General features: G+C 42.8%; 1 protein-coding gene across 2 annotated transcripts in view; it reads left to right on the top strand.

Annotated features, from left to right (window-relative positions):
• The window catches only part of ube2o (ubiquitin-conjugating enzyme E2O), a 39,484-nt gene that overhangs the window by 955 nt on the left and 18,270 nt on the right, over positions 1-20,259 (top strand). The window lies entirely within an intron of this gene.

Here is a 20,259-nt window from a genome sequence, read left to right on the forward strand (position 1 = left end):
TTGTTCCCCAGCTGGGTGTGACCTGGTCCGAGTCCACGCGATAGAGGGACCATTATGGTTGTTTGAATAATGAGATCTGAAATAAACCTGCCTGGAAGATGTCACAGTGACTGACGGTGCCGGACAGACGGCTAACACGGGAGTTGTCATTATTTTATATTTTCCGGGGCTGCAACTGATTTTGGATTTATATTCATAACTGCTGAGGTTAAACCAGAGACTATTGGGCATAATTTCTTTAAAAAAAAAAAAAAAAGTCTGAAGGGAAACGTGTCAAGTGTTGGAATATACAAATACTTAAGAGTCCAAATAAAACACAACCAGCCATCGTTATACCAATTTGAGTTTGATTAATTCAATCCTCCAGATGGCTGAGTTTTATTGGTGACTGTGAGGGTGTGAACCACAGACGTAATGTAATTCATTTACTCAGCAATATGATGTACAGACAGTTACTAAGTTAACCCGTATCTTGGTTCTGGCTTCAGCCACCTTTAATTCTGGTCGTGCACTCTTCATTGCTAGTTTTGTGTCTTTGATTTAATCGATAGAACATGAAAGGCATAAATAATTAAACGTGTGTAAAGTGCAGCGTCAACATTTCACCATGAATGCTGGTTAAAGACACCGTCGTCATGCTTTCTTCCTGTTGGACACACAGGTCGTATGTACATGTTGTCCTCTGGTCTTTTATTGTGAAGTTCCACTTGATTATTATGATTATTATTATTTTTTTACAACTGAATAATGTATCTAAGGCGGTGCAGTGGTTAGCGCTGTCGCCTCACAGCGAAAAGGTTCTGGGTTGTCCCTGCGCCTGCGTTGGTTCTGTCCGGCTACTCCGGCTTCTTCCCACCATCCAAAAACATACATCTCGGGTCAATTGACGATTCTACAAATTGCCCTGTGAACGAGAGCGTGAATGGTTTTTGTTTCTCTGTGTTGGCCCTGTGATGGACTGGCGACCTGTCCAGGGTGAACCCCGCCTTCGCCCCAAAGTGAGCTGGGATAGGCTCCAGCCCCCCCCCCCCCACACACACACACACCCCGTGACCCTGTTCAGGATAAAGCGGGTGTAGATGATGGATGGATAATGTATTTAATTGTCACTTGTAAAGAAATGGGAAACCTGCTGTTGTGTACATTCTCCAGGGCTTCTCTGGATTTCTCTTGGGCTTTGTGGAAAAGGGGGTCACAGGGTTTAAAGGAGGACAGCTCTGGAACAAGCTCACACAAACTCCCTTTAGAGACACAGGAAGCGACCAGAAGAAGCCTTTCAGTGTTGATTTGCTTTGTCTTTTGAGCTCAATGAGTAAAGTTCTGGTCTGAGTGTCATTCAGCCTCTGTCAGAACAAAGGTTGAGCATCACGTCCCCTGAACAATGACACTGATGTCTACACACCACGTGGAGCGCTTAATGTCGTGTCCCCAGAGGATCTAGTGCGTGTTAATGTGCCCCTGTATGGATTTCATTTTGTCGTATTGTAATGTTCGTTTGCAGTGGTTTGTCGTTTTCTTGTCTGCGTGCACTACTTGTCCTTTTTCAACAAGCTTCTTCATATATCCTCAGAGCATAATGGGTTTAGATTCTAATCAATAATTCACGACCACTTCCTGCAGTATGCAAAGTTGCCCATCTTCAAGATGATTTTTGGACGCAGTTGTGACTTCTATTTATTTTGCAGGCTGCAGCTCAGGAAAACCGTCCTCTCCCAGGAGCAATCAGTGGAGGGAGAGCAGATGCTTAAAATTGGGCACACTTGTCAGCTTTACTCTTTGGCTTCATAAGACTTGCGTTTCACAGCAAAATAGGAGTCCAGAACAGAGCAGCAGCCGTTAGTTTCAACATCCAAGATGATTTGTCCAAAGTATTTTTAGTTTCCTTGTTGCTTCATTGTGAAAGTTGAGCTGTTCAGTTGCACCTGGATTCATATTCCTATTTTTCCTCTGGACAAAAACCTGGACTGTGCATTAGTTTAGCTGAAAACAGTGTGACAATAAACAGAAGTATCCAGTTTAATGACGATTTGGCATGTATGATGCTGCACTGTCAAACTACTGGTATTATTTCAGGGCGAGCTGATTCAAAGGACGTGTGACCAACTGTGGCTGATGAATATGTTTATCAGAGTTTTGCAGACAGCCTAAAAACACGACTGCCAGTGGGACAGCTAGCAACCGGGACACACCTTCTTTGGTTTGAGATGGGCGGTGCTGGGGACAGACAGCAACACACCCCCAATTAGAATATATCCAATTAGAATATATCAGTGAGGGTAGACTCATTATTAAATTGGGCTTCAGTGTTTCCAAATGTGTTGTCAGATTTATAATTCAGGAAGGAGCTCCAAATTAATAAAGTCATTTAACGAGCAGCTCCTTAATTTCCTGTGTAAACAAGTGAAAGTGTTTTGTTAATATAATAATTTCAGTGAGACGTGTTTTTTGTATTTTGAAAACCTTTTTGCAACAGTGGCCTTTTAAGTACCGTGCTGCCACACTGGCTTTGCTCTCTCCTGTAGCAGTTCTGTCCACCCCAATTAGAATATATCAGTGAGGGTAGACTCATTATTAAATTATTGCATTATATAATCCTCGTAAACCTTTATTGTAAGCAACTCACACAGTTCAGTACAGTGGCATAAAAGTTTTGATTACACATGACAGTATCACATGACCCTCATCTCATAAAATTAAGTACACGTAAAATGAGGATTTGACTTATATTGCTGTGTCCAACATTCAAACTAATTTACTGTAAGAAAAACTATTAGTGTCGTTCAGTGGTTTCAGTGGTTCAACAAAGCAAACGTCTGTATTGTAAAGGCGTAGAGAAAAAAACTGCAAAACCACTCCCACGCTCAATTTTGCACAAATTAAGTGTATTTTAGGTGTAATTTATTAGATATGATGCATAGTAATTTGCTCTGACGTGCTCGTATCAGTGATGTAAATGGCACAAGAAGAATCCTTCTCCTGAAGCCTGAGTTACACTAGTCCTGTTGAAATGGGAGCACGTCTGCAGCTCTCTACTTCACTCTAACATCACATTTCTTTTCACCCTATGAAATCTTAATAGTTTTCCCCAAAGGAAGAGATGGGGTTTAGATATGCATCTCAGTGCAGGTATGAACGGCCTCAGTTGTTGTCGGCTACACTGCCTCCACTTTCACTTCTGCTTTGGTAGCGAGTCAGTCAGGAACATGGCTGACTTATTTCAATGCCTGCAAGGCTTCAGAGCAGTTAGATAGCGGGCCTGAACGAGCACAGTGATTCCCTTTAGTTTTATCAGCATAATGAGCATGCACAGTATCTACTGTGTAGGACATATACTGCAGTTTACAGTATTATTGTGTGATACTGGGTGGTGTAGTTGGTGATTGTTGGGTATTTGGTCACCTTAAATGATACTTCTTTGCTGCAGTGGCACCCGAGGCAAGAGGCTCAGTACACCTGAAGCTTCCTACCTCTTTTAATATGAAGGAAATGGACACAGTCTAATCCTGTAAGGACACAAGGACATCACTGCCTCCGTGATGTCATTGATTGTGGAATAATATGATTATTTTCCTCACTGACCTTAAAACAAGATACTGGAAGATCTATTTCTCAACTGACCCTGATTTCTTCCATTTTCTCAGAAAAGACAGAAGACATGAATCAATTAAGCTGCAATGTCTTTTACTCGTCTTTCTTTGTGATTTCAGCATTTAGGCGGGTACACCTGGTTTGTCTCCAGGTCGATTAAACATCAGACGAGGCGAACAGCGGTGTTGATGAATTGCATCTTGACATTGTGGCCTGTTAAATTTATGTGCTGGGACTGTGTGCTCCTGTGGAGGTATTAAGAAGTGTTCTTAACATGCAGCATGTGTAGCGAAAGATTTTCTGCACTTCTGCCCGTTGCAGGATTTTGGTTGCCATGGTATCCGCTTCTATATATCTTTGGGCTTGTGATTTTTTTTTTGTGTGTTTTAGATTCCTTTTTCGGACTGGGCAATACATTGACATATCAACATTGTGACCATCTTAGATTATGGCTTTCATAATTCTGTGATATTCATAATGATCTTTTCCTGGTTTAAAAGCTGCATTACAGTAAACTGATGTCATTTTTTTTTAACTTACCAGACTGTTCAAGCTGGTGCATTTTTAGCTTTGATTAATTTAAACATTAGATCCACGTTACAGATGATTATTCATCCAAAATATCTATACATTAGAGATGGGCATTTCAAGCAAAAATACTATTTGCAAATTTCTGGCAATTTTTATTACTTTACCTGCAAACTTTGCACTCCAGGGAGTTCTGAAGGAGTTTCTAAGAACTTTTTGAATTTGGTTGTCGTCTTTGCATGTTTCTCTTGTACGTACTTCAGCGTCTAATCTCAAAGCTTGCAAAGTTTTACTTCCATGAGTCTGATAGCAACATGTTTTTCTTGTCATGTTGTTTAATTGCGGCTTGCCAACAGCTTTCAGGTGCATTACTGCCACCTTCTGATAACAGTAACACATTACAAGCAGGCGCTGGTAAAAAATAAGGAAGAACGATAGTCACATTAAATGATTTAGATACTTTAATGGCTATTTGAATATTAAAAAAATCATATCCCATCCCTTGTAAGTATTTCATGAAAGCACCAATACTCATCCCAACAGTATTGTGGTGATACTGACATATTTGTTCCAAGACATTGTAAAATTTGACCTTGCCCATGTCACCCAGTTCGTTTTATCTTCAGTGAGTTTGTCTGAACAGCTGATTTTTGTCATGAATTTTCCATTTGAATCAGTGCTTCTACTTTACTTTGAGAACATCAGAAACAAATTGTGATGGTCCACCTTGAGTCACCTCTGTCAGCATTCCCAAGCACACAGAGACCTGTCTCGGCAGTACAACCTTAAAACTTGCGTCCAAGGACAGAAGTGCTCTGCGGCATGTCGCCATCAGTGGGGAGCACCGAAGGGAGCAGCTGTGCAGCGGCTGTCTGGGTGGCGCTACACTTGATGAGACTCCCAGAAGTTTAGTGACTCCAGTAAGTGTTGTCTGCTGTGCTGTCCATGCCTTAATTAAAGGTGCATGTCCTCTGATGTGTGTGTGTGTGTGTGTGGGGAGGGGGGGATTCGACATGAGCTGAGGCCAAACCACTGCCTCCGCCCTGGAAACGGTAGCCTTTGTGACAGTGGGGGTTGCAGAAGGAGGAGGCGGGGGAGGAGGCTGAAGTGCTAATAATGAGATGACAGGGAGGTTGCAGGCGGACTGACTGCTGCTGACTGCTGACTGCAGTGCAGACAGAGACGTGATGAAAGTAGAGGAAAAAGTGAGGACGTGAAGGAAGCAGCAGTATTTAGGGGGAAAAGATGGGAAGAGCAACTTGGAGAGCAAATATTGAACACCGATGGAAAATTGTCCTAATCTCCAAAGCACAAGGAAAAAGATTAAAATGAAAATCTTTGACTGGTGATGAGACAGGCAGACATTTTGGTACCAGATGGCTGTTATGTTAATGTGCTGGCTTTTACCTCTTGAAATGGTATCATCCCACTTTCTGCTCTTGGAGCCGCTTTAGATTCTCAGCGTCTTCTGCTTTCTGCTTCCGAGCGTGAAACCCTGATTTTTCCCTCTGCCCTGTCACAACGCCCTCTAGTTCACAGCATTATGCATCCATCAAGACTCACTCGGCCCTGAATGCAAATCAGACTGATGTAATCTGCCATTAATAAATTCCACTTGGCTGCATGTAAGTGCTTGACCCGACAGTGACATATGAAATATAACCATTATGTTTTTATAGCTTATTTTACACTGCAGTCATTAAGTTACAACTGAACCAGGAAGTCACGGACGGTTGAGTATAGCAGGGCGCATAAATAAAAGCCCCGTGAGTGTGGTGCTCTGTGAAGGGAGCAGGGAGACTCCTGGGGTTTCACTGCTTTTATCTTTGCCTTTTATGGTGCCGGTAGTTTTTTAGAATTTTCGGTTTAAAGACACCACCTGCGCAGCAAGGGAAGCTTTCTGTGGGAGCAACAGGATGACGTACGTGTATGTCTGTTTGAGTGGCATATCACTGAGAAGACTTTAAAATGACCCTGGTAGCACAAGTGTTATACTCCCAGTTGTATGGTTCCCAGCCTCCGCCCTGTAACCTTATCATGGAACGATAATGTCATTATCTCTTTGCTTGATTTTATTTTCAGTTTTTTGTGAACTACATTTTATTGCTTTTTGTAGCAGCAGATGGGAAAACATGGTCTGTTTCCTGATTTTTTTTAGGTTTAACGTTAATATATGGTAGACTCTAAAAATTGATTAAAAGCTGAAGGGGTGGGAGGAGGCAGAGGACTGCAGGTGCTGCACGCCCTGACCGCAGGGTGACTCCCATCTGTCAACCTGCCCCCTGCCCCCATCCAGCCCTCCATGCACCCCTCCACCCAGAAGTCTGGTCACACCCCTGCCAACCGGCACAATAGAAATATCTCTTTTTATCTCTTCAGCTATCACGATCACATGAATTGTTTTCATTACCGTCCAGGCCTCGGCTCCCAAAAAGGCCTTTTAGCTGCAAGGCTGCTGAGCACTTTGGAGAGAGATCGACTTTCTGCTAAAATGCTTTTAAAACACAAGGCCAAACTTTTTATTTTTTAATTTTTTTTTTATAGAATGACTGGTTCTTCTGCCAAACAGGCCGAGGCATGCAGTTTGAAGCGTCTGCTTTTGTAAACCAACGTTTTTGCGTTGCACTTAAAACAATATTTTAAGGAACAAACTGAAGCTTCTTTGAGAAACGGTAGTGTGAGCACGATAAGCGTTCATCTCGTCGCTCTGCATCTCTGCTCATAAATTCTCCCCATGATTAGTTTATAAATTACAGTTATCATCTGGTTTGAAACGGCCTTCAGCAACGTGCTGTGGTCACAGTGGTTGCCCACTGAGCAGATGATAGTGATCACATTACCTATTTCTATTTATTTAGTCTGCGCTCTAATGAACTTAACACCTAAGTCATTTATTCTGTCTGCTTCAGTCTGCACAGTTTTCTCTCGCAAATGCTCAAAAGGTTCTTTGTGTGCTTGCTTTAGCTGCTGATTCGCGCTTGGCACGTAATCAGAAATGATTATATAATAAGGGGCTTTTCTGAAATGAAAAGAAATATCGGTTGAATTGGATTTAGACTATCTTGGCTCTGGTGCGGTGCCTTTTGAAGCCAACGTGGTGGCTGACAGTCAAAAACAGCCACTTAAATGTTTCCCCCTGCTCCAGATTTGCAGCACTATCACTCGTCAGATGAGCGCGTGCGTCCTTCAGCGCTGTTCGCTCAGATGGTTGCAGGTGCTCGAGGAAGGCTGGCAGACGTTGGTGTAATCTGGGACAGGAGGCTGTTGCGAAGGCACGCCCAACAGTGCTCAGGAGCACAGAGCCTCGGTTATGGTTTGGAGCACATCTGAGCTCCACGAGAGGCGCAGGGCCTCGGGTTTTATCATCAGCCACGGAGATACGACACGCATCCTCTAACAAGAAGAGAAGCAGCTTTAGTATCATTGTTGGAGCTTTTGTGATCATGGAAACCATCAAGCTTAAAAACGGTCAAAGTCTTGATTTCTAATGCCTGCAGTCCTCCTCATGTTCTATGCTAGAAATTGTGGCTGAATACTGAGTTCTTAGACAGCAGGAACTTTAAAAAGACATAAACCTACATTTAGTCTAAGACAAACGGGTCCAGCTTTACTTTATGTACTTTCTAGTTTCTGAATGGATGAAAACATCAGGTATTCGACATTCATCAGTCTGTTGCCAGACATTGTTTTTTTTTAATTTCCATAGCATCTGTATTAAAATGATTATTGTCACCTTTAAATTATGTTGTTTACCCGACTTGCTGTCTAGATTGAATTGAGAACGTTTTTTTTAAAAATAATTTTGTGTTTGTTTTGCTTACTGTTTCAATACAGCTGCGCTCGAAATCATCAGAATAACCAAAACTATACACACCAAGTTGACTCTCACACCTGTGGAGACGGTAGTCGGACCTTTCTGGAATTTTGTATTTACTCTTCATGCTCTTTCCTGCGTACTTGTCACAGACATCACTTTACTAACACTGTAGTTGTTCCAAATGAGTAGAAAGTCCTCTTTATCGATGGATGGTCGTTGATCAACTTCTGAATAACCTCAAGTACACAAATAACTACGTGTATTTCACTTCTCATCCTCAGTCACTCAGGTCATCGTACATCTAAGCGTTGTTTGAGAGTCACAGACAACAGTGATTGCAGTTTATCAGTGTACTGTTGGTTGCTTTAGCTAATGCAACATTGTGCAGCACAGAATAGGGCTCTTTATTTGTGTCTTTAACCAGTGTTTTACCAGAGCCTTAAAATGATCATAATTTGATAGATTATTGTATGCTTCATAACTATGAGGATATTCACCTTCCTGTTCAGCACTCCTTTCCTTTTCTTTATCTTCACTTGGAAGCAGCAGTAATCTGCAATGCAAACTTTCTTCAAATGAGTGACTAATTGTAAATGACAGCGGTGCTCTGGACTCACGGTCATCATCACAAAAAACATGTTTGGCTAGAAAGACGTCACCTGAGAAGATGCAGTGATTTCACTGTCTTGACCGAGTCAGGAAATTAATTAACATTGATTCGGACTACTAATACTAAGTGACACAAACTGATCAAATTATTGTACATTATAGGACTTTTGTCGTATATCAAGTAATGCTGCCTCTGCTCCTCTAGTCAAAACAGAAAGGTGTTGCTTGTTGCTAAAATTAAAGGTGACATTGTTGCACCGCTGTTGACTTATTTATGTTGTGCGATCCCTCAGTACGCGCGCACACACACCACACACACCACACACCACACAAACACACCACACACAAAACCCCCTCACACACACACACACACACACACACACACACACACACACACACACACACACACACACACACACACACACACACACACACACACACACACACACACACACACACACACACACACACCCCCCCCCACACACACACGCACAAAACCCCCTCACACACTCACACACGCACAGCCCCCCCCCCCACACACACACACACAACACACACACACACACACAAAACCCCCTCACAGGCTGCTGTGTCTGTGTCCTTGTCATCAAACAATGCAGCAGGATGACAGAGGATGTCCAGGAGGTGATGAAGACACTCGTGCGGTGAAGATGTCCTCGGAGGAGGTGGGGACATGAAATGCATGTTGCAGTTAGCCTCCCTTCTCGGGTCAGGCTTTCAGAGTGAGACGATGTTGTTGTGAGAAATGGGACAAGCTGTGAACCTGCCGGCTCCCTGTGGACTTGTTACCTCATTGATCCTCTTCTTCTGTCCTTCTCTCTCTCTCTCTCTCTCTCTCTCTCTCTCTCTCTCTCTCTCTCTCTCTCTCTCTCTCCCCCCTCTATGGTGTATTCATGTTTTTTTTTAATTTTTTTTTTTAATATATATAAAAATGAATTGTTATTCTGTAGCTGAATACCTACAAAATGTTCCATGGTTACAATCGGTAGTGGTTTGTGTAACTGCCGTGTTGGATGCCTGTGTTGATTAACACGCATCTGTGACAATGTTGGACGACTCCAGGCCTGCCAATAAATTCCCACTTGTACCGCTTGTAATTACCACGAGGAGGGTGATGATGTCAGAGGCTCGTATCTGCAATACAGCTCGTATGACAAGGCAACAACATGACAGTCCCTCCTTTTAACCCTTCCTTCATCTGCTCCTCCCTCAACCTCGCTGTCCCCTTTCCCCCAGTTTACTCCCCCTCCAACCTCCCCCTCCATCCTCTCCCTCATCTTCCTCTCCCGCCCCATCCTCTGTCCCATCCTCTCCATCTCTTCTATTTTCTTCTCAACACTCCTCCCCTGACTCCTCGTTTCTCCCCCTCCCCCACTCATCCATGCCCACCTCTTAACTCATCCTGTGACTCCCACCTTCTTCACCTCCTTCACCTCCCTCAGCGTCCCAGCAGAACATTGTTGGAGAATGTTGACGTAATGTGGTGCTGACTGGATGTACGTCCTGCTCCTGAGATAATGGATCACATTTGATCTGCTCTTTCTCTCTCTGCGCACGCACGCACGCACGCACGCACGCACGCACGCACGCACACACTCACACACACACACAGATGGGAATAGTTAGACTCTGAAGTGACTGCTGGAGCCTGTATCCATCCAAGCAGCCCTCTTCCCTCCCTTCCCCTCCCCTCCCCTCCCCTCCTCTCCTCTCCTCTCCTCTCCTCTCCTCTCCTCTCCTCTCCTCTCCTCTCCTCTCCTCTCCTCTCCTCTCCTCTCCTCTCCTCTCCTCTCCTCTCCTCTCCTCTCCTCTCCTCTCCTCTCCTCTCCTCTCCTCTCCTCTCCTCTCCTCTCCTCTCCCCTCCCACCTCTTCCTTTTCTATCTCACTAGTGTTTGCTGCGATGTCGTCTATTTCTGGCTCTTACTTTTCTTGTTTCCTCCCTCTCTGCCTCCCTCCTGGGATCCGTCTCGATCTCCCACTTGTTGGGCAGTCTGCTGTCTCCTCTGTACCTCTTTCGCTGCTGCTCTTCATTTTCTCCCCGTCACACCCTGTCTACCTCTCATCGTGCCCTCCTCCCTCCCCGGCCATCTTCTCCCCTGACGTTTTCCCATCTATTTCTTCATCATCATGACTTGACTCTCTTGACGCTCCTTCATCCCATCCTTCATATCCCAGCTCTGTCTCCATCTTATATTCTCTTCCTCCTTGGGACTTTATTTTTTAATTTTTTTTATTCGCTTTTTATTTTTTTTTAATTTTTTTTATTTTACACTCCTGCTAATGTACACTGTTCTGTGTCATGCAGCTCTTAGTTCCTTCCTCCCTCTTCTCCATCTTTATTTCTTCTTGCTTTTTCCATTTGTGTTTTTTTATTTTTTTATTTCATCTCTCAAATTACACAGTAAGGAGATTGCTCTATAATAGATACTCTGTGCTATTAGTCCTCTCGTCATTCCCCTGTGGTTTTCGTGGGTAAAAGGCCTTGTGCCTGCTCTCTTTTTAATAGAGCTGTGAACCCTTCCTGTGTGTCCTAATCAATACAGGCCTCAGTTGGACTGCGCTGTCCTGCAGCAGCGAGGAAGAAATCAGGGTGTGAGGATTGATTCATGATTCAGTTGTTTTTCTGCGTTAACATAAACCTCGGCTGCAAGTATTGGGTTTGGCCTCTATTTTGTTTCTATTTTTTTGGGCTTTGTCACGTTCTGGAAACCCATTTGTGTATCATTTTATTTTTGGTAGAAAAAAAATGAATAAAGATCTGTCAGATCATGCCCCCTTAAATCCCTTCTCAGTCTAGTGTGACAACCTTCCTCTGTTTTGTTTAGGAAGTGCAGCATCATGTCAGCCAAGCACAACAGGAGGCTTTAACATGCACAAACCAATCCACACAAGCTCAAGAGATTCCTGAATGGTATTTTACTGAGTATTGACTTGGTAGCAGCAGTCAGAGAGTATCTGGATCAAAGTGAGCATACAGATGCACAGCGTAGATGTTCATTAGAGAGGTGGTGAAGGAAATTATTTCACCACATATTTCTAAACGATGCAAACAGTCAATATTTCTTGTGCTAGACGTTAATCCCAGCCGCTCCCTCAAACTGGCTGGACATTAGAAACTGTCTTTATTTATGTGTCTAATGCTGTGTTCATGTGGCATCAGCGGTGCTCTAATTAATGACTGGGAAAGATTTATGTCCAGTTTGATGCTAAACTAAACAGAAGTATCATCAACGTCTCAAACTTTATTGATAAATAAACACTGATATTTAATCATGATTGTGTTATACTGAACAAGCACGTTAGTGTTAACTCAACACTTTATTAATGGTTATTATGAAGTAGGGATTGGCATTTGAAACTAAAATACTATTTGATATTTGCTGGGAACTATTCGACTATTACTCGACCAACGAGGGCCGTTGTTTGCGCTGCTCGTGCAACATCAAACTCACTTCGTCTGGCCATTAATAGACTGATGTTCTTCGAGCTATATTTTAACGACTTTTTGCATATTTAATGACTCATCGATACTATAAAGAAGTGTTTTTTGAAGTGTTTTTAGCAAACAGCTTGCCAGGTACTTTACGTCTCTGTGTTTTGTTAACGTTGGTATGATGTTTCTATGTTTTGGTCTCTTTTTGGACCGAAACAAATCCCAGCCGTTCTCCTGGTGCAACACAAGAAGCTCCTAAGGCGACTTTAATCTTCATAACGTGTGAAGACTGGCAGCTGCCATCTTGAAATGCCCAATGATGTGAACACTGGCAAGTCGTAAACATCTTTGCCACCCATCCCATATAACATGAAGGCAGCAGCAGTTAAATCAGATTAAACTCTGCATAAAACTAAACAAGCAGGGAAAAGGTGTTAGACATCTTTCTCGCTCCCTTCATAGCTTGTTCTACGTGTTGAGGCTGGGAAACCTGATGTAAGGTCACGTTGCACCCACACAAATATTCCTCCACATGACATCCCTTCAGCTGAAGACTGATGTGTTTCCTATTTCGGTTTGATTTCTAGTTAGAGCTCGCCTTCGCTTGACTCTGACTTTGAGGAAGTAAACACTCAGACAAAAAAACGGAAGTGCTGTTTTTAGAAATGCAGAAATGGCAGTTTATCTGTTTGTTAAGTATGACATGACGCCACGACAGACTGTAGCATCGCTCTCACAGTCTGTTTATGATCAGTCTGCTCAATATGGATTAACTAGCCACATACAAACTGGGATATGATGAACTATTTGAAAAGAGAATGCTTTTTCTTCAGCATATTGTTCTGTAAAGCTACAAATCATTGAAGTCAGTGAAACGGTACATAGTTTTATCAATCCCACACAGTGTTAAAATACTTCAGTGTAGAGAAGAAGAGTGAGTTCGAGGAGGTTCAGAGCGTTTCACTTCTCACAGAATCCACAAATCCCAACGCAGTTGAACCCAGAAGTGCTCACGCTGTAAGAGTGTGTTCACCTCTTCTTGGGAAATGGTTAATTTTCAATTCCCTAAAACTCCTGTGACGTAACAGGAATATAATTTGCCTGGAGCTGCAGGCGGAGGTGCAGGATATAGCGTTGTACGATTTTGCACCTTCATTATCCGAGATTGATTTTTAGCAGCATGTGTGGGTGGAATTTCACCTACATGTGTGTGTGTGTGGAGGAAATATCAAAGCGCACTTGTTACTACTGAATCCGCCTGTATTTGTTTTCGCTTCCTCCTCTGTTCGTGGCTCGGACGTCTCTTAAGTACAAAGACGAGAGTGAATGACAAGTCAGCCCGGTATAGAAAGCCGTCTGTCAGAGAGGAGAACAGGCGTGGCCCGGAGCTGCAGCTCTCTGCGGCGTCTCTCTCTGCTCCTCTTCCTCCTCTTTGCACCGCACCTGAATAATGACTTGTGTTAATTAGGCCGGGAAGTCAAAGCAAATACTGTCCTCCATCGATTCCTGTAATCAATCGGGCCCCTTCTGGTTTATCAGCCTGGATGGAGGCAGCCGTGGTTGCCTTCCATCTCGGAGCCAGGTGCCACACACACAGACAAGTCTTTTCTTTTTTTCTTTTTTTTGTTGTTGTTGTCTGAGTCTGTGCTCACCACCGCCGCATCGCCTCTTCTCTTCATCACTATTCGAGCCATAGCAACAGTCAGCTGCATTGTTTTAACCCCGCAGTTAGTCCTGCGCTCATTTTGCATTCATGTCGTGAGTACGTGTGGATGTGTTTAAGTCCAGTTTTGATGAGTGTTATAGTGTATCCAGTGTTTATGTGTCTGAAGAAGAAGGTTTTGAAGAAATGCATAAATCACCACCACAGCAGTGGAGCAGAGACAAAGCTTTGATTTCATGGTGCCTTAAGGAGTTGTGTGCATCACGTGAGTAACAAGGAGGAGCCGCCCTTCTCCGCCAGTAACGCACATCTGCTTCACGCGCACACTTTACAAAGGGAGGACTTTGCCTCATATTAATATGGCATTCACTCGACCGCCAAACAAACCACAGAGTTATCAAACTATTCCTGCTCCTCTTCACGGTAGCAGCTCTGATATGTGGGATTTTTTTTTTTTAAAATAAGAGGTCGCCAGATTTCTCCCTTCAATTGTGAAAGACTCAATAATACTGTACACATTTGACAAGATGTAAACAGAACTGAGCTGAATCATTAAACACATCTATGCACAGACCTACAAATCTCCCCCAACATTTTGCATTGAGATGATACATTTTTTTCTATAAATGTAAATATTCCTGTTATGATCACTGACTATATTTAAAAAAAAAAAATGTGTGTAGCCTCGGTGACGTTAGAAAATCAGGTCAAAATACCTGAATCTGCCGACAGAGGCGAGGAATCAATTAAAAGCTCTGCTGCTGATCATGCACAGCCGCCGTGGACCGAGCATTAGCAGCTCTCCTGCTGATACAGGTGCCCCCCCCCCCCCCCAAGGAAAAAAAGAAAACAAAGAAAACACGCAAATAAACAAATTCAAGTTAAAAGACACTCATTGCATTGGTTAATTTTATTGCTGTGGTATCAAAATTGGTATCGTGAATTGTGGATTTCAGGTGGTGTTGGTACCGACTACCAGCATTTTGGCATAGTGACAAACTCAGAGACCAAAACTGTTTTTTGTACCACGTTGTTGGCAAGTTTATTTCTACTGTAAAGTTGGCCATTTTAACATCTTTGGGCAATGAATTGCTTTTTGAGTTTACCTTGTGTGACCACTTGAGACACCGCAGATTTTGAAACTTCTTTATTGGCTTCAGCTAATGAATCAGGTTTTTGTATCAGCATTCAGATTTGAGTCTTTTTCCTGAAACCTAGAATAACCCCTTACTTTCGTGTGAGAACTTCAGATACTGTGACGTGAATACCTTGTCTGGGTTTCACATTGATGTCTACCATGTCGGCAGATTCTTCCTCAGCCCGAGCTGCATTAGGAAAACTTAAAAAAATATATTGATCCACTCGTTACATTTTATTTGTCAATCAGAGTCTGCTCATTTAGGCAGGCAGAAACAAACACAGTGATGATATACATGAGAACAACTTATCTTGAATAATACAAACACAGCACGGTAAAAAAGGGATCTCCATCTAGAAACTGGGATGCTGTTAAAATAATGTTCAAGCAGGAATAGTTTTTAATGTGCCACGTAAATGTCATATCCAAAATATGATCTAAAAAGGCTAAGTCTTAACCCGGATACTGCGTACGCAAACATACCCACTTCCCCAGACAGCTGTTTAAGCAGCGTGCAACAGTGCTGCATTTCTACTGTGAAATAACTGTAATCGAAGCTGAACATTTTTTCCTCTTTTCTTTTTATCTCTGTGATCAGTGAGATAGCAGTGTCCTCCCTCTGCCTCTATTTTGCCTCTTCCTGGAGAGTAATCACTCCCAGTCGAGGGGCTCTGGAGCAGAATCTAGGTAACAGTGACATAATACATTTTCAAGTTATGTAGGCAATTACAAATTACACCTATATATATTAAGTGGGTTATTACAGAGGCTCTTGACAGATCTTTATTTTTTTTTTTTTATCCCACTCTGGTTTATATTTCCTCTGGTTCATGTGATCAGTTGGTACGCTGCTCCAGGTATAATACACTGCCAGTCAAAGGACACGGACACTATGGAAATGAGGGACGATGTGCTCATTACCAAGTGACGACCATCAGTGACTTCACCATATTTGGAAGAGCTGGAGAGGAGCGAGTGATCTGATTGGGAACCCAAGGACACTACGCCCCGCCCACCTATAGTAGAAACCTCACTGTACGACAGGGCTGTCAATCAGACAGACACGCCCCCAACCATATCACCTTTTGAGGCCTAATATTTAATTGATGATGGGATTATTTTTAGATGGACCGCCAGAAAACGAATAAGAAGGCGTGACTTTAGTGAATGACACCATATTCACTTGTGGAAAAAATATGTTGACTTTGGCCTCATTTTTCAGACCCAGAAGCTACATCCTCTTTTATATACAGTTTAGGGTCATTACTCATTTTACAAGGCTGCTCTACAGCAGTCCAGCTGCTACTATTTTAACCTGTTGTGCTTCCATGATCAATATCTTAACAAAACACCACAAGAATAAAGTAAGTTCAACACAACGCTCAGCTAGTACAACCATCCCTGCACAAACAACCGCTGCGTGTTGTTGGTGTTACAGTCATAACGCAAAACCAAAGTACAACCACGGCTGAAGCCACAGTGACAGCGATGTCATATTAAGTCTGCAGTCATAATCAGACTGACAGTCGGTCTCAGCAGTGAACCAGCTCCTCTGCTTTTCCTTCTAGATGTGGTTGGTACAGACGTGTGCCTGACAGACAGCTGAGGGTGCACTGACTCTTCACTGTAGTCACAGCCATATAGTACAGGATGCTGTATCACAATGCAGCTCAGCCTTCCTTAAAGGTTCAGAGGAAATCAAAAAGTTATTGTGAGGTGATGCAAAATTATTCTCGCCAAACATTTTTAACATCTGCCTGACCCGCAAACTCACATCCAGGTCCGAATTGGTAATCACTGCTGTGGTGGTTTTCAGTGGTCTGGAGCCAAAGTCTGACTTTAGATGTTGTATTGCTGTACCTGGGAAACACTGTAGATTTGAACAGTGTTTCTGAAGTGGAGAGGAAATATGTTACTGGTAGCGCACTGCAGCATGATGCACTGAGAGAATATTAATGAAGAAGAGCCACGTCTCTGTGTCCAAAAAAATGCTCTGCGCCTCTCGGCTAAAAGGTTTCGATGAGAAGGGAGACAAGTCTCTCTCTCTCTCTCTCTCTCTCTCTCTCTCTCTCTCTCTCTCTCTCTCTCTATGTCTCTCTCTGTCTCTCTCTGTCTCGCTCTGTCTCTGTCTCTCTCTGTCTCTCTGTCTCTCTCTCTGTGTGTGCGGGCGCTTTAACCCTGAGCTGTGGAGCAGACTGGCTGCTGTTTAATAGATTACAAGGCAACATGGCGACCCATCGATCGTATCCCCTCCACACACACTCTCACTCAGTTTCCCTTCTCCCAGAATCCAGTGGAGTCGGGTTACAGGAGGAGACAGAGCAGCGCTGCCAAAGACAGGAGAGTGTGAATGTGCTGGCAGGTGCCTGTAATTCTGTCCTCAGTAGGAAGTTTGGGCAGTTCGAGCTTTTTTCTTTCTTTTAAGCACTGCTTGGTGTGTAATATGTAATCACCTCCTGTAATAATAATAATAATAATAATCATGCTGCGCATTATGGAACTATTAGTTCTAATCTTTTTTGAAATTTATTTTTTGAAATTAAAGAACCATGGGGCTCAAAGTTACAAAAGTTAGTCAGTTAATCTGGCAATTATTTCTTCAATTAATCGATTAATTATTCAGTTAACTTAAAATCAGAAAATGGTGCTGGTAGTACTTTACTACAGCATAAACTACAATATATTTTCCTTCCCAATGTAACGTGTTTAGACTATTTGATTAATAAATTCATTGTTGCTGCTCTAATAGTTACACTATGGCCTGTTTTTGTACACAAAAGTGCGACATAATCACTTCTAATCGATGATAAAAAAAACAACAACAGTTTCTAAGGTTTAAACATCAACCACCCTGCCGTCTGTTAAAGACACGTTCCCCTCCTGTTTTCCGCAGTCAGATGAAACCTCGGTGAAAATCACATTCGTCTCCGTCTGAACTCAGACGTGCTCGTTGGTGGTTTGCTGACACTTTTCTGTGTACTTCCTGCCAGCAGAGCATGCTGTCTGCAGCTGCTAGCATGTCAACAGGGCCTCCCACAGGTCTTCTGGGACATTTCACGTCCTCTTTTTAAACTCTTGTTTACTTTCTATCACAAAATTCTAACGCTGCTTTATTAAGATCAGCAAATGTAATCTAAATTGGCTGCATTTGGCTTTTTTTTTAGTTTTCTTTCTTAGTTCAAAGTTAGTGGCTTAAAAACGTTAAGACCTCCCGGCACCACTTGTAGTATAAGAGATAACTTTTGTCAGGCCGACGCGTTCCTGCTCCTGACCTTCATAAGGGGACTGCAGGTGCTGTGCTTTTTGTCTGTTCAGCTGTGGTGGGTACCATTGCTGATGCCAAAAAACACATCTCCCTCCGTGAGGTACAATGTGTTTTGGCATTGCAGTTCAAACACATTTATCACACCAGAATAACAGTATAATTACAGTACAAAAACAGTAAGATGTTATAATAGATTTTTATAAAGCAGTGCTGCAACTAATGATTATATTCCCTATCTAATTAGTCTCCATATTTTCTTTGTTGATGAATTACATGTTTGGTGTGTAAACTGTCAAAAATCTAAATCCAAGTTGTTTTTGTTTTGTCAAAGTTAAAGTCCAAGAGTTACTTCATTGTAGTAAAAGAAAGTGCTGAGTCCTCTACTTTTGCATTTAACTCGCATTTGGCCATTGCTATCTTGCTAGTGTCGAGCGGTTTGGAGCCGGACGTGACCATATTTGGCCGAGCTGGGAGGGAGCAAGCGAGCAGTGGATCTGACTCAATGTGATTTGGAAACCCGAGGACACTACGCCCCGCCCACCTATAGCAGAAACCTGACAGTACCACAGGCCTGTCAATCAAACATACACACACCCCAAAAACACAGCTTTTTGAGGCCTAATTTCTAATTAATAACGGGATTATTTTCAGATGGACCCCAAGACAACTAATAAGAAGGACTGACTTTAGCGAATGATACCAAAATGACGAGTGGAAAAAACAAAACAGTATTGACTTTGTCTGTGGAGCCAGAGCCTTTCTGGAGCCAACCCCTGTTGGCCCTCGGTGGTATTCGAGTTTGAGGCACTTCTGCATAGGGGTTATTTTTCAGACCCAGTCTAAGTGTACAGCAAGGTAATGATACTTGCACTGAGTTGCAAATCAAGTTAGTGTATTAACCAAACCGGCTAATGGAGGAAATAGTTCAGTACTTCATTTGATCTTCCTTCGTTTTTGATAATTTCTCTTTTTCTTGTTTGAATCTATCAAGTACTGTCATGTTGCAGCTTATTAAAGGGGAGGTAGATGTATAACGAGCCCATTAGACACATTAACATTCGTAATGTTTATTTATCATCAGTCATGTTTGTCTTGTGAATTTTCCCTCGGGGATTAATAAACTGTATAAAATCAAAATCGAATCAGCAGCGTAGATAATAAAGGCTGAAGAGCAGCTGCGAGGTATAAAGAGCGGCATCTCACTTGTTCTGAATGATGGATGGCACTGGTGTGAAAGTTGTAATTATATTATAACAGAGTGTCCCATATATCTGCTTCCTCTCTTCAGAGATAGCGCACATGAAGGCTGAGATAAGCAAAATCCTCGTGCTGCTTTAGAGGAGAGTTTTGGCTGCTAACTCAGGATAGTGCGGCACATTTACTGAGGCGCTAAATATCTTACATTTGCACTTTCTTTGACTTTTACCAGTTCAATTTGAATTGAGACTTGCTCAAGGCTGTGTTCAAACAGACCAAAGTGCAGCGGTGTAATTATTCTCATTGGCAGAACGAGGCTGAGCGTTCTGGCTGAAAAACTCCGGGTTGCCAGCGTTTGCTACATGCAGTCCTGGGAGATGAAGATTAATGCGTTTTTGTTTTTCCTGCTGTTTACCTGATGATCATTGTTTAAGAGGGTGAAATGACAGCCACTGATCCCTTCTCATAGACTGAAAGTGCTATGCAGTGTGTTAGCGTTGGATAAGCCTTTAAACTCACGGATCTGTTACTCGGGCGTATTTCATTGTCTTACAGATACCTGAAACAACACACCAGCATGTTTTCCTTTTTTTTTTTTGCTGGTTTAAAGCTAAATGCCTGCAGAGTGTGACACAGCAACATTCAGTTCGCAGGATGAAGGTTTCCCTTCGGGGAGCTGCACTGCAGCCAAGTTTAGTCCAACAGCTTCTGTTTTCTGTCCTCTGATCCGTGTGGGTTTTGGCTTCATCTGTCCATCAGGCTGTTTGCCTTTATAAACCATATTGTTTATATTTCTGTGTCGATTAATAATACAAAATGTGTTTGCTGACTGCTTCCGTGTTGAACACACACTACAGGCTCCTGCAGCTCAGCTCAGTGAGATGTGTCCCTCTGTTTGGACGGCATTTATCTGCTCTCGGGCGTTACAGGTCTGTCCAGCGTGTGTGTGTGTGTGTGTGTGCGCGCGCGTGTGTGCATGTGTTGTGTTCATGACCGTGA

The sequence above is a fragment of the Brachyistius frenatus genome, unplaced genomic scaffold (assembly GCF_029030835.1).
Source record: "Brachyistius frenatus isolate BFR_SWC_R1_liver_20210118 unplaced genomic scaffold, ASM2903083v1 Contig_23, whole genome shotgun sequence".
Classification (NCBI taxonomy): Eukaryota; Metazoa; Chordata; class Actinopteri; family Embiotocidae; genus Brachyistius; species Brachyistius frenatus.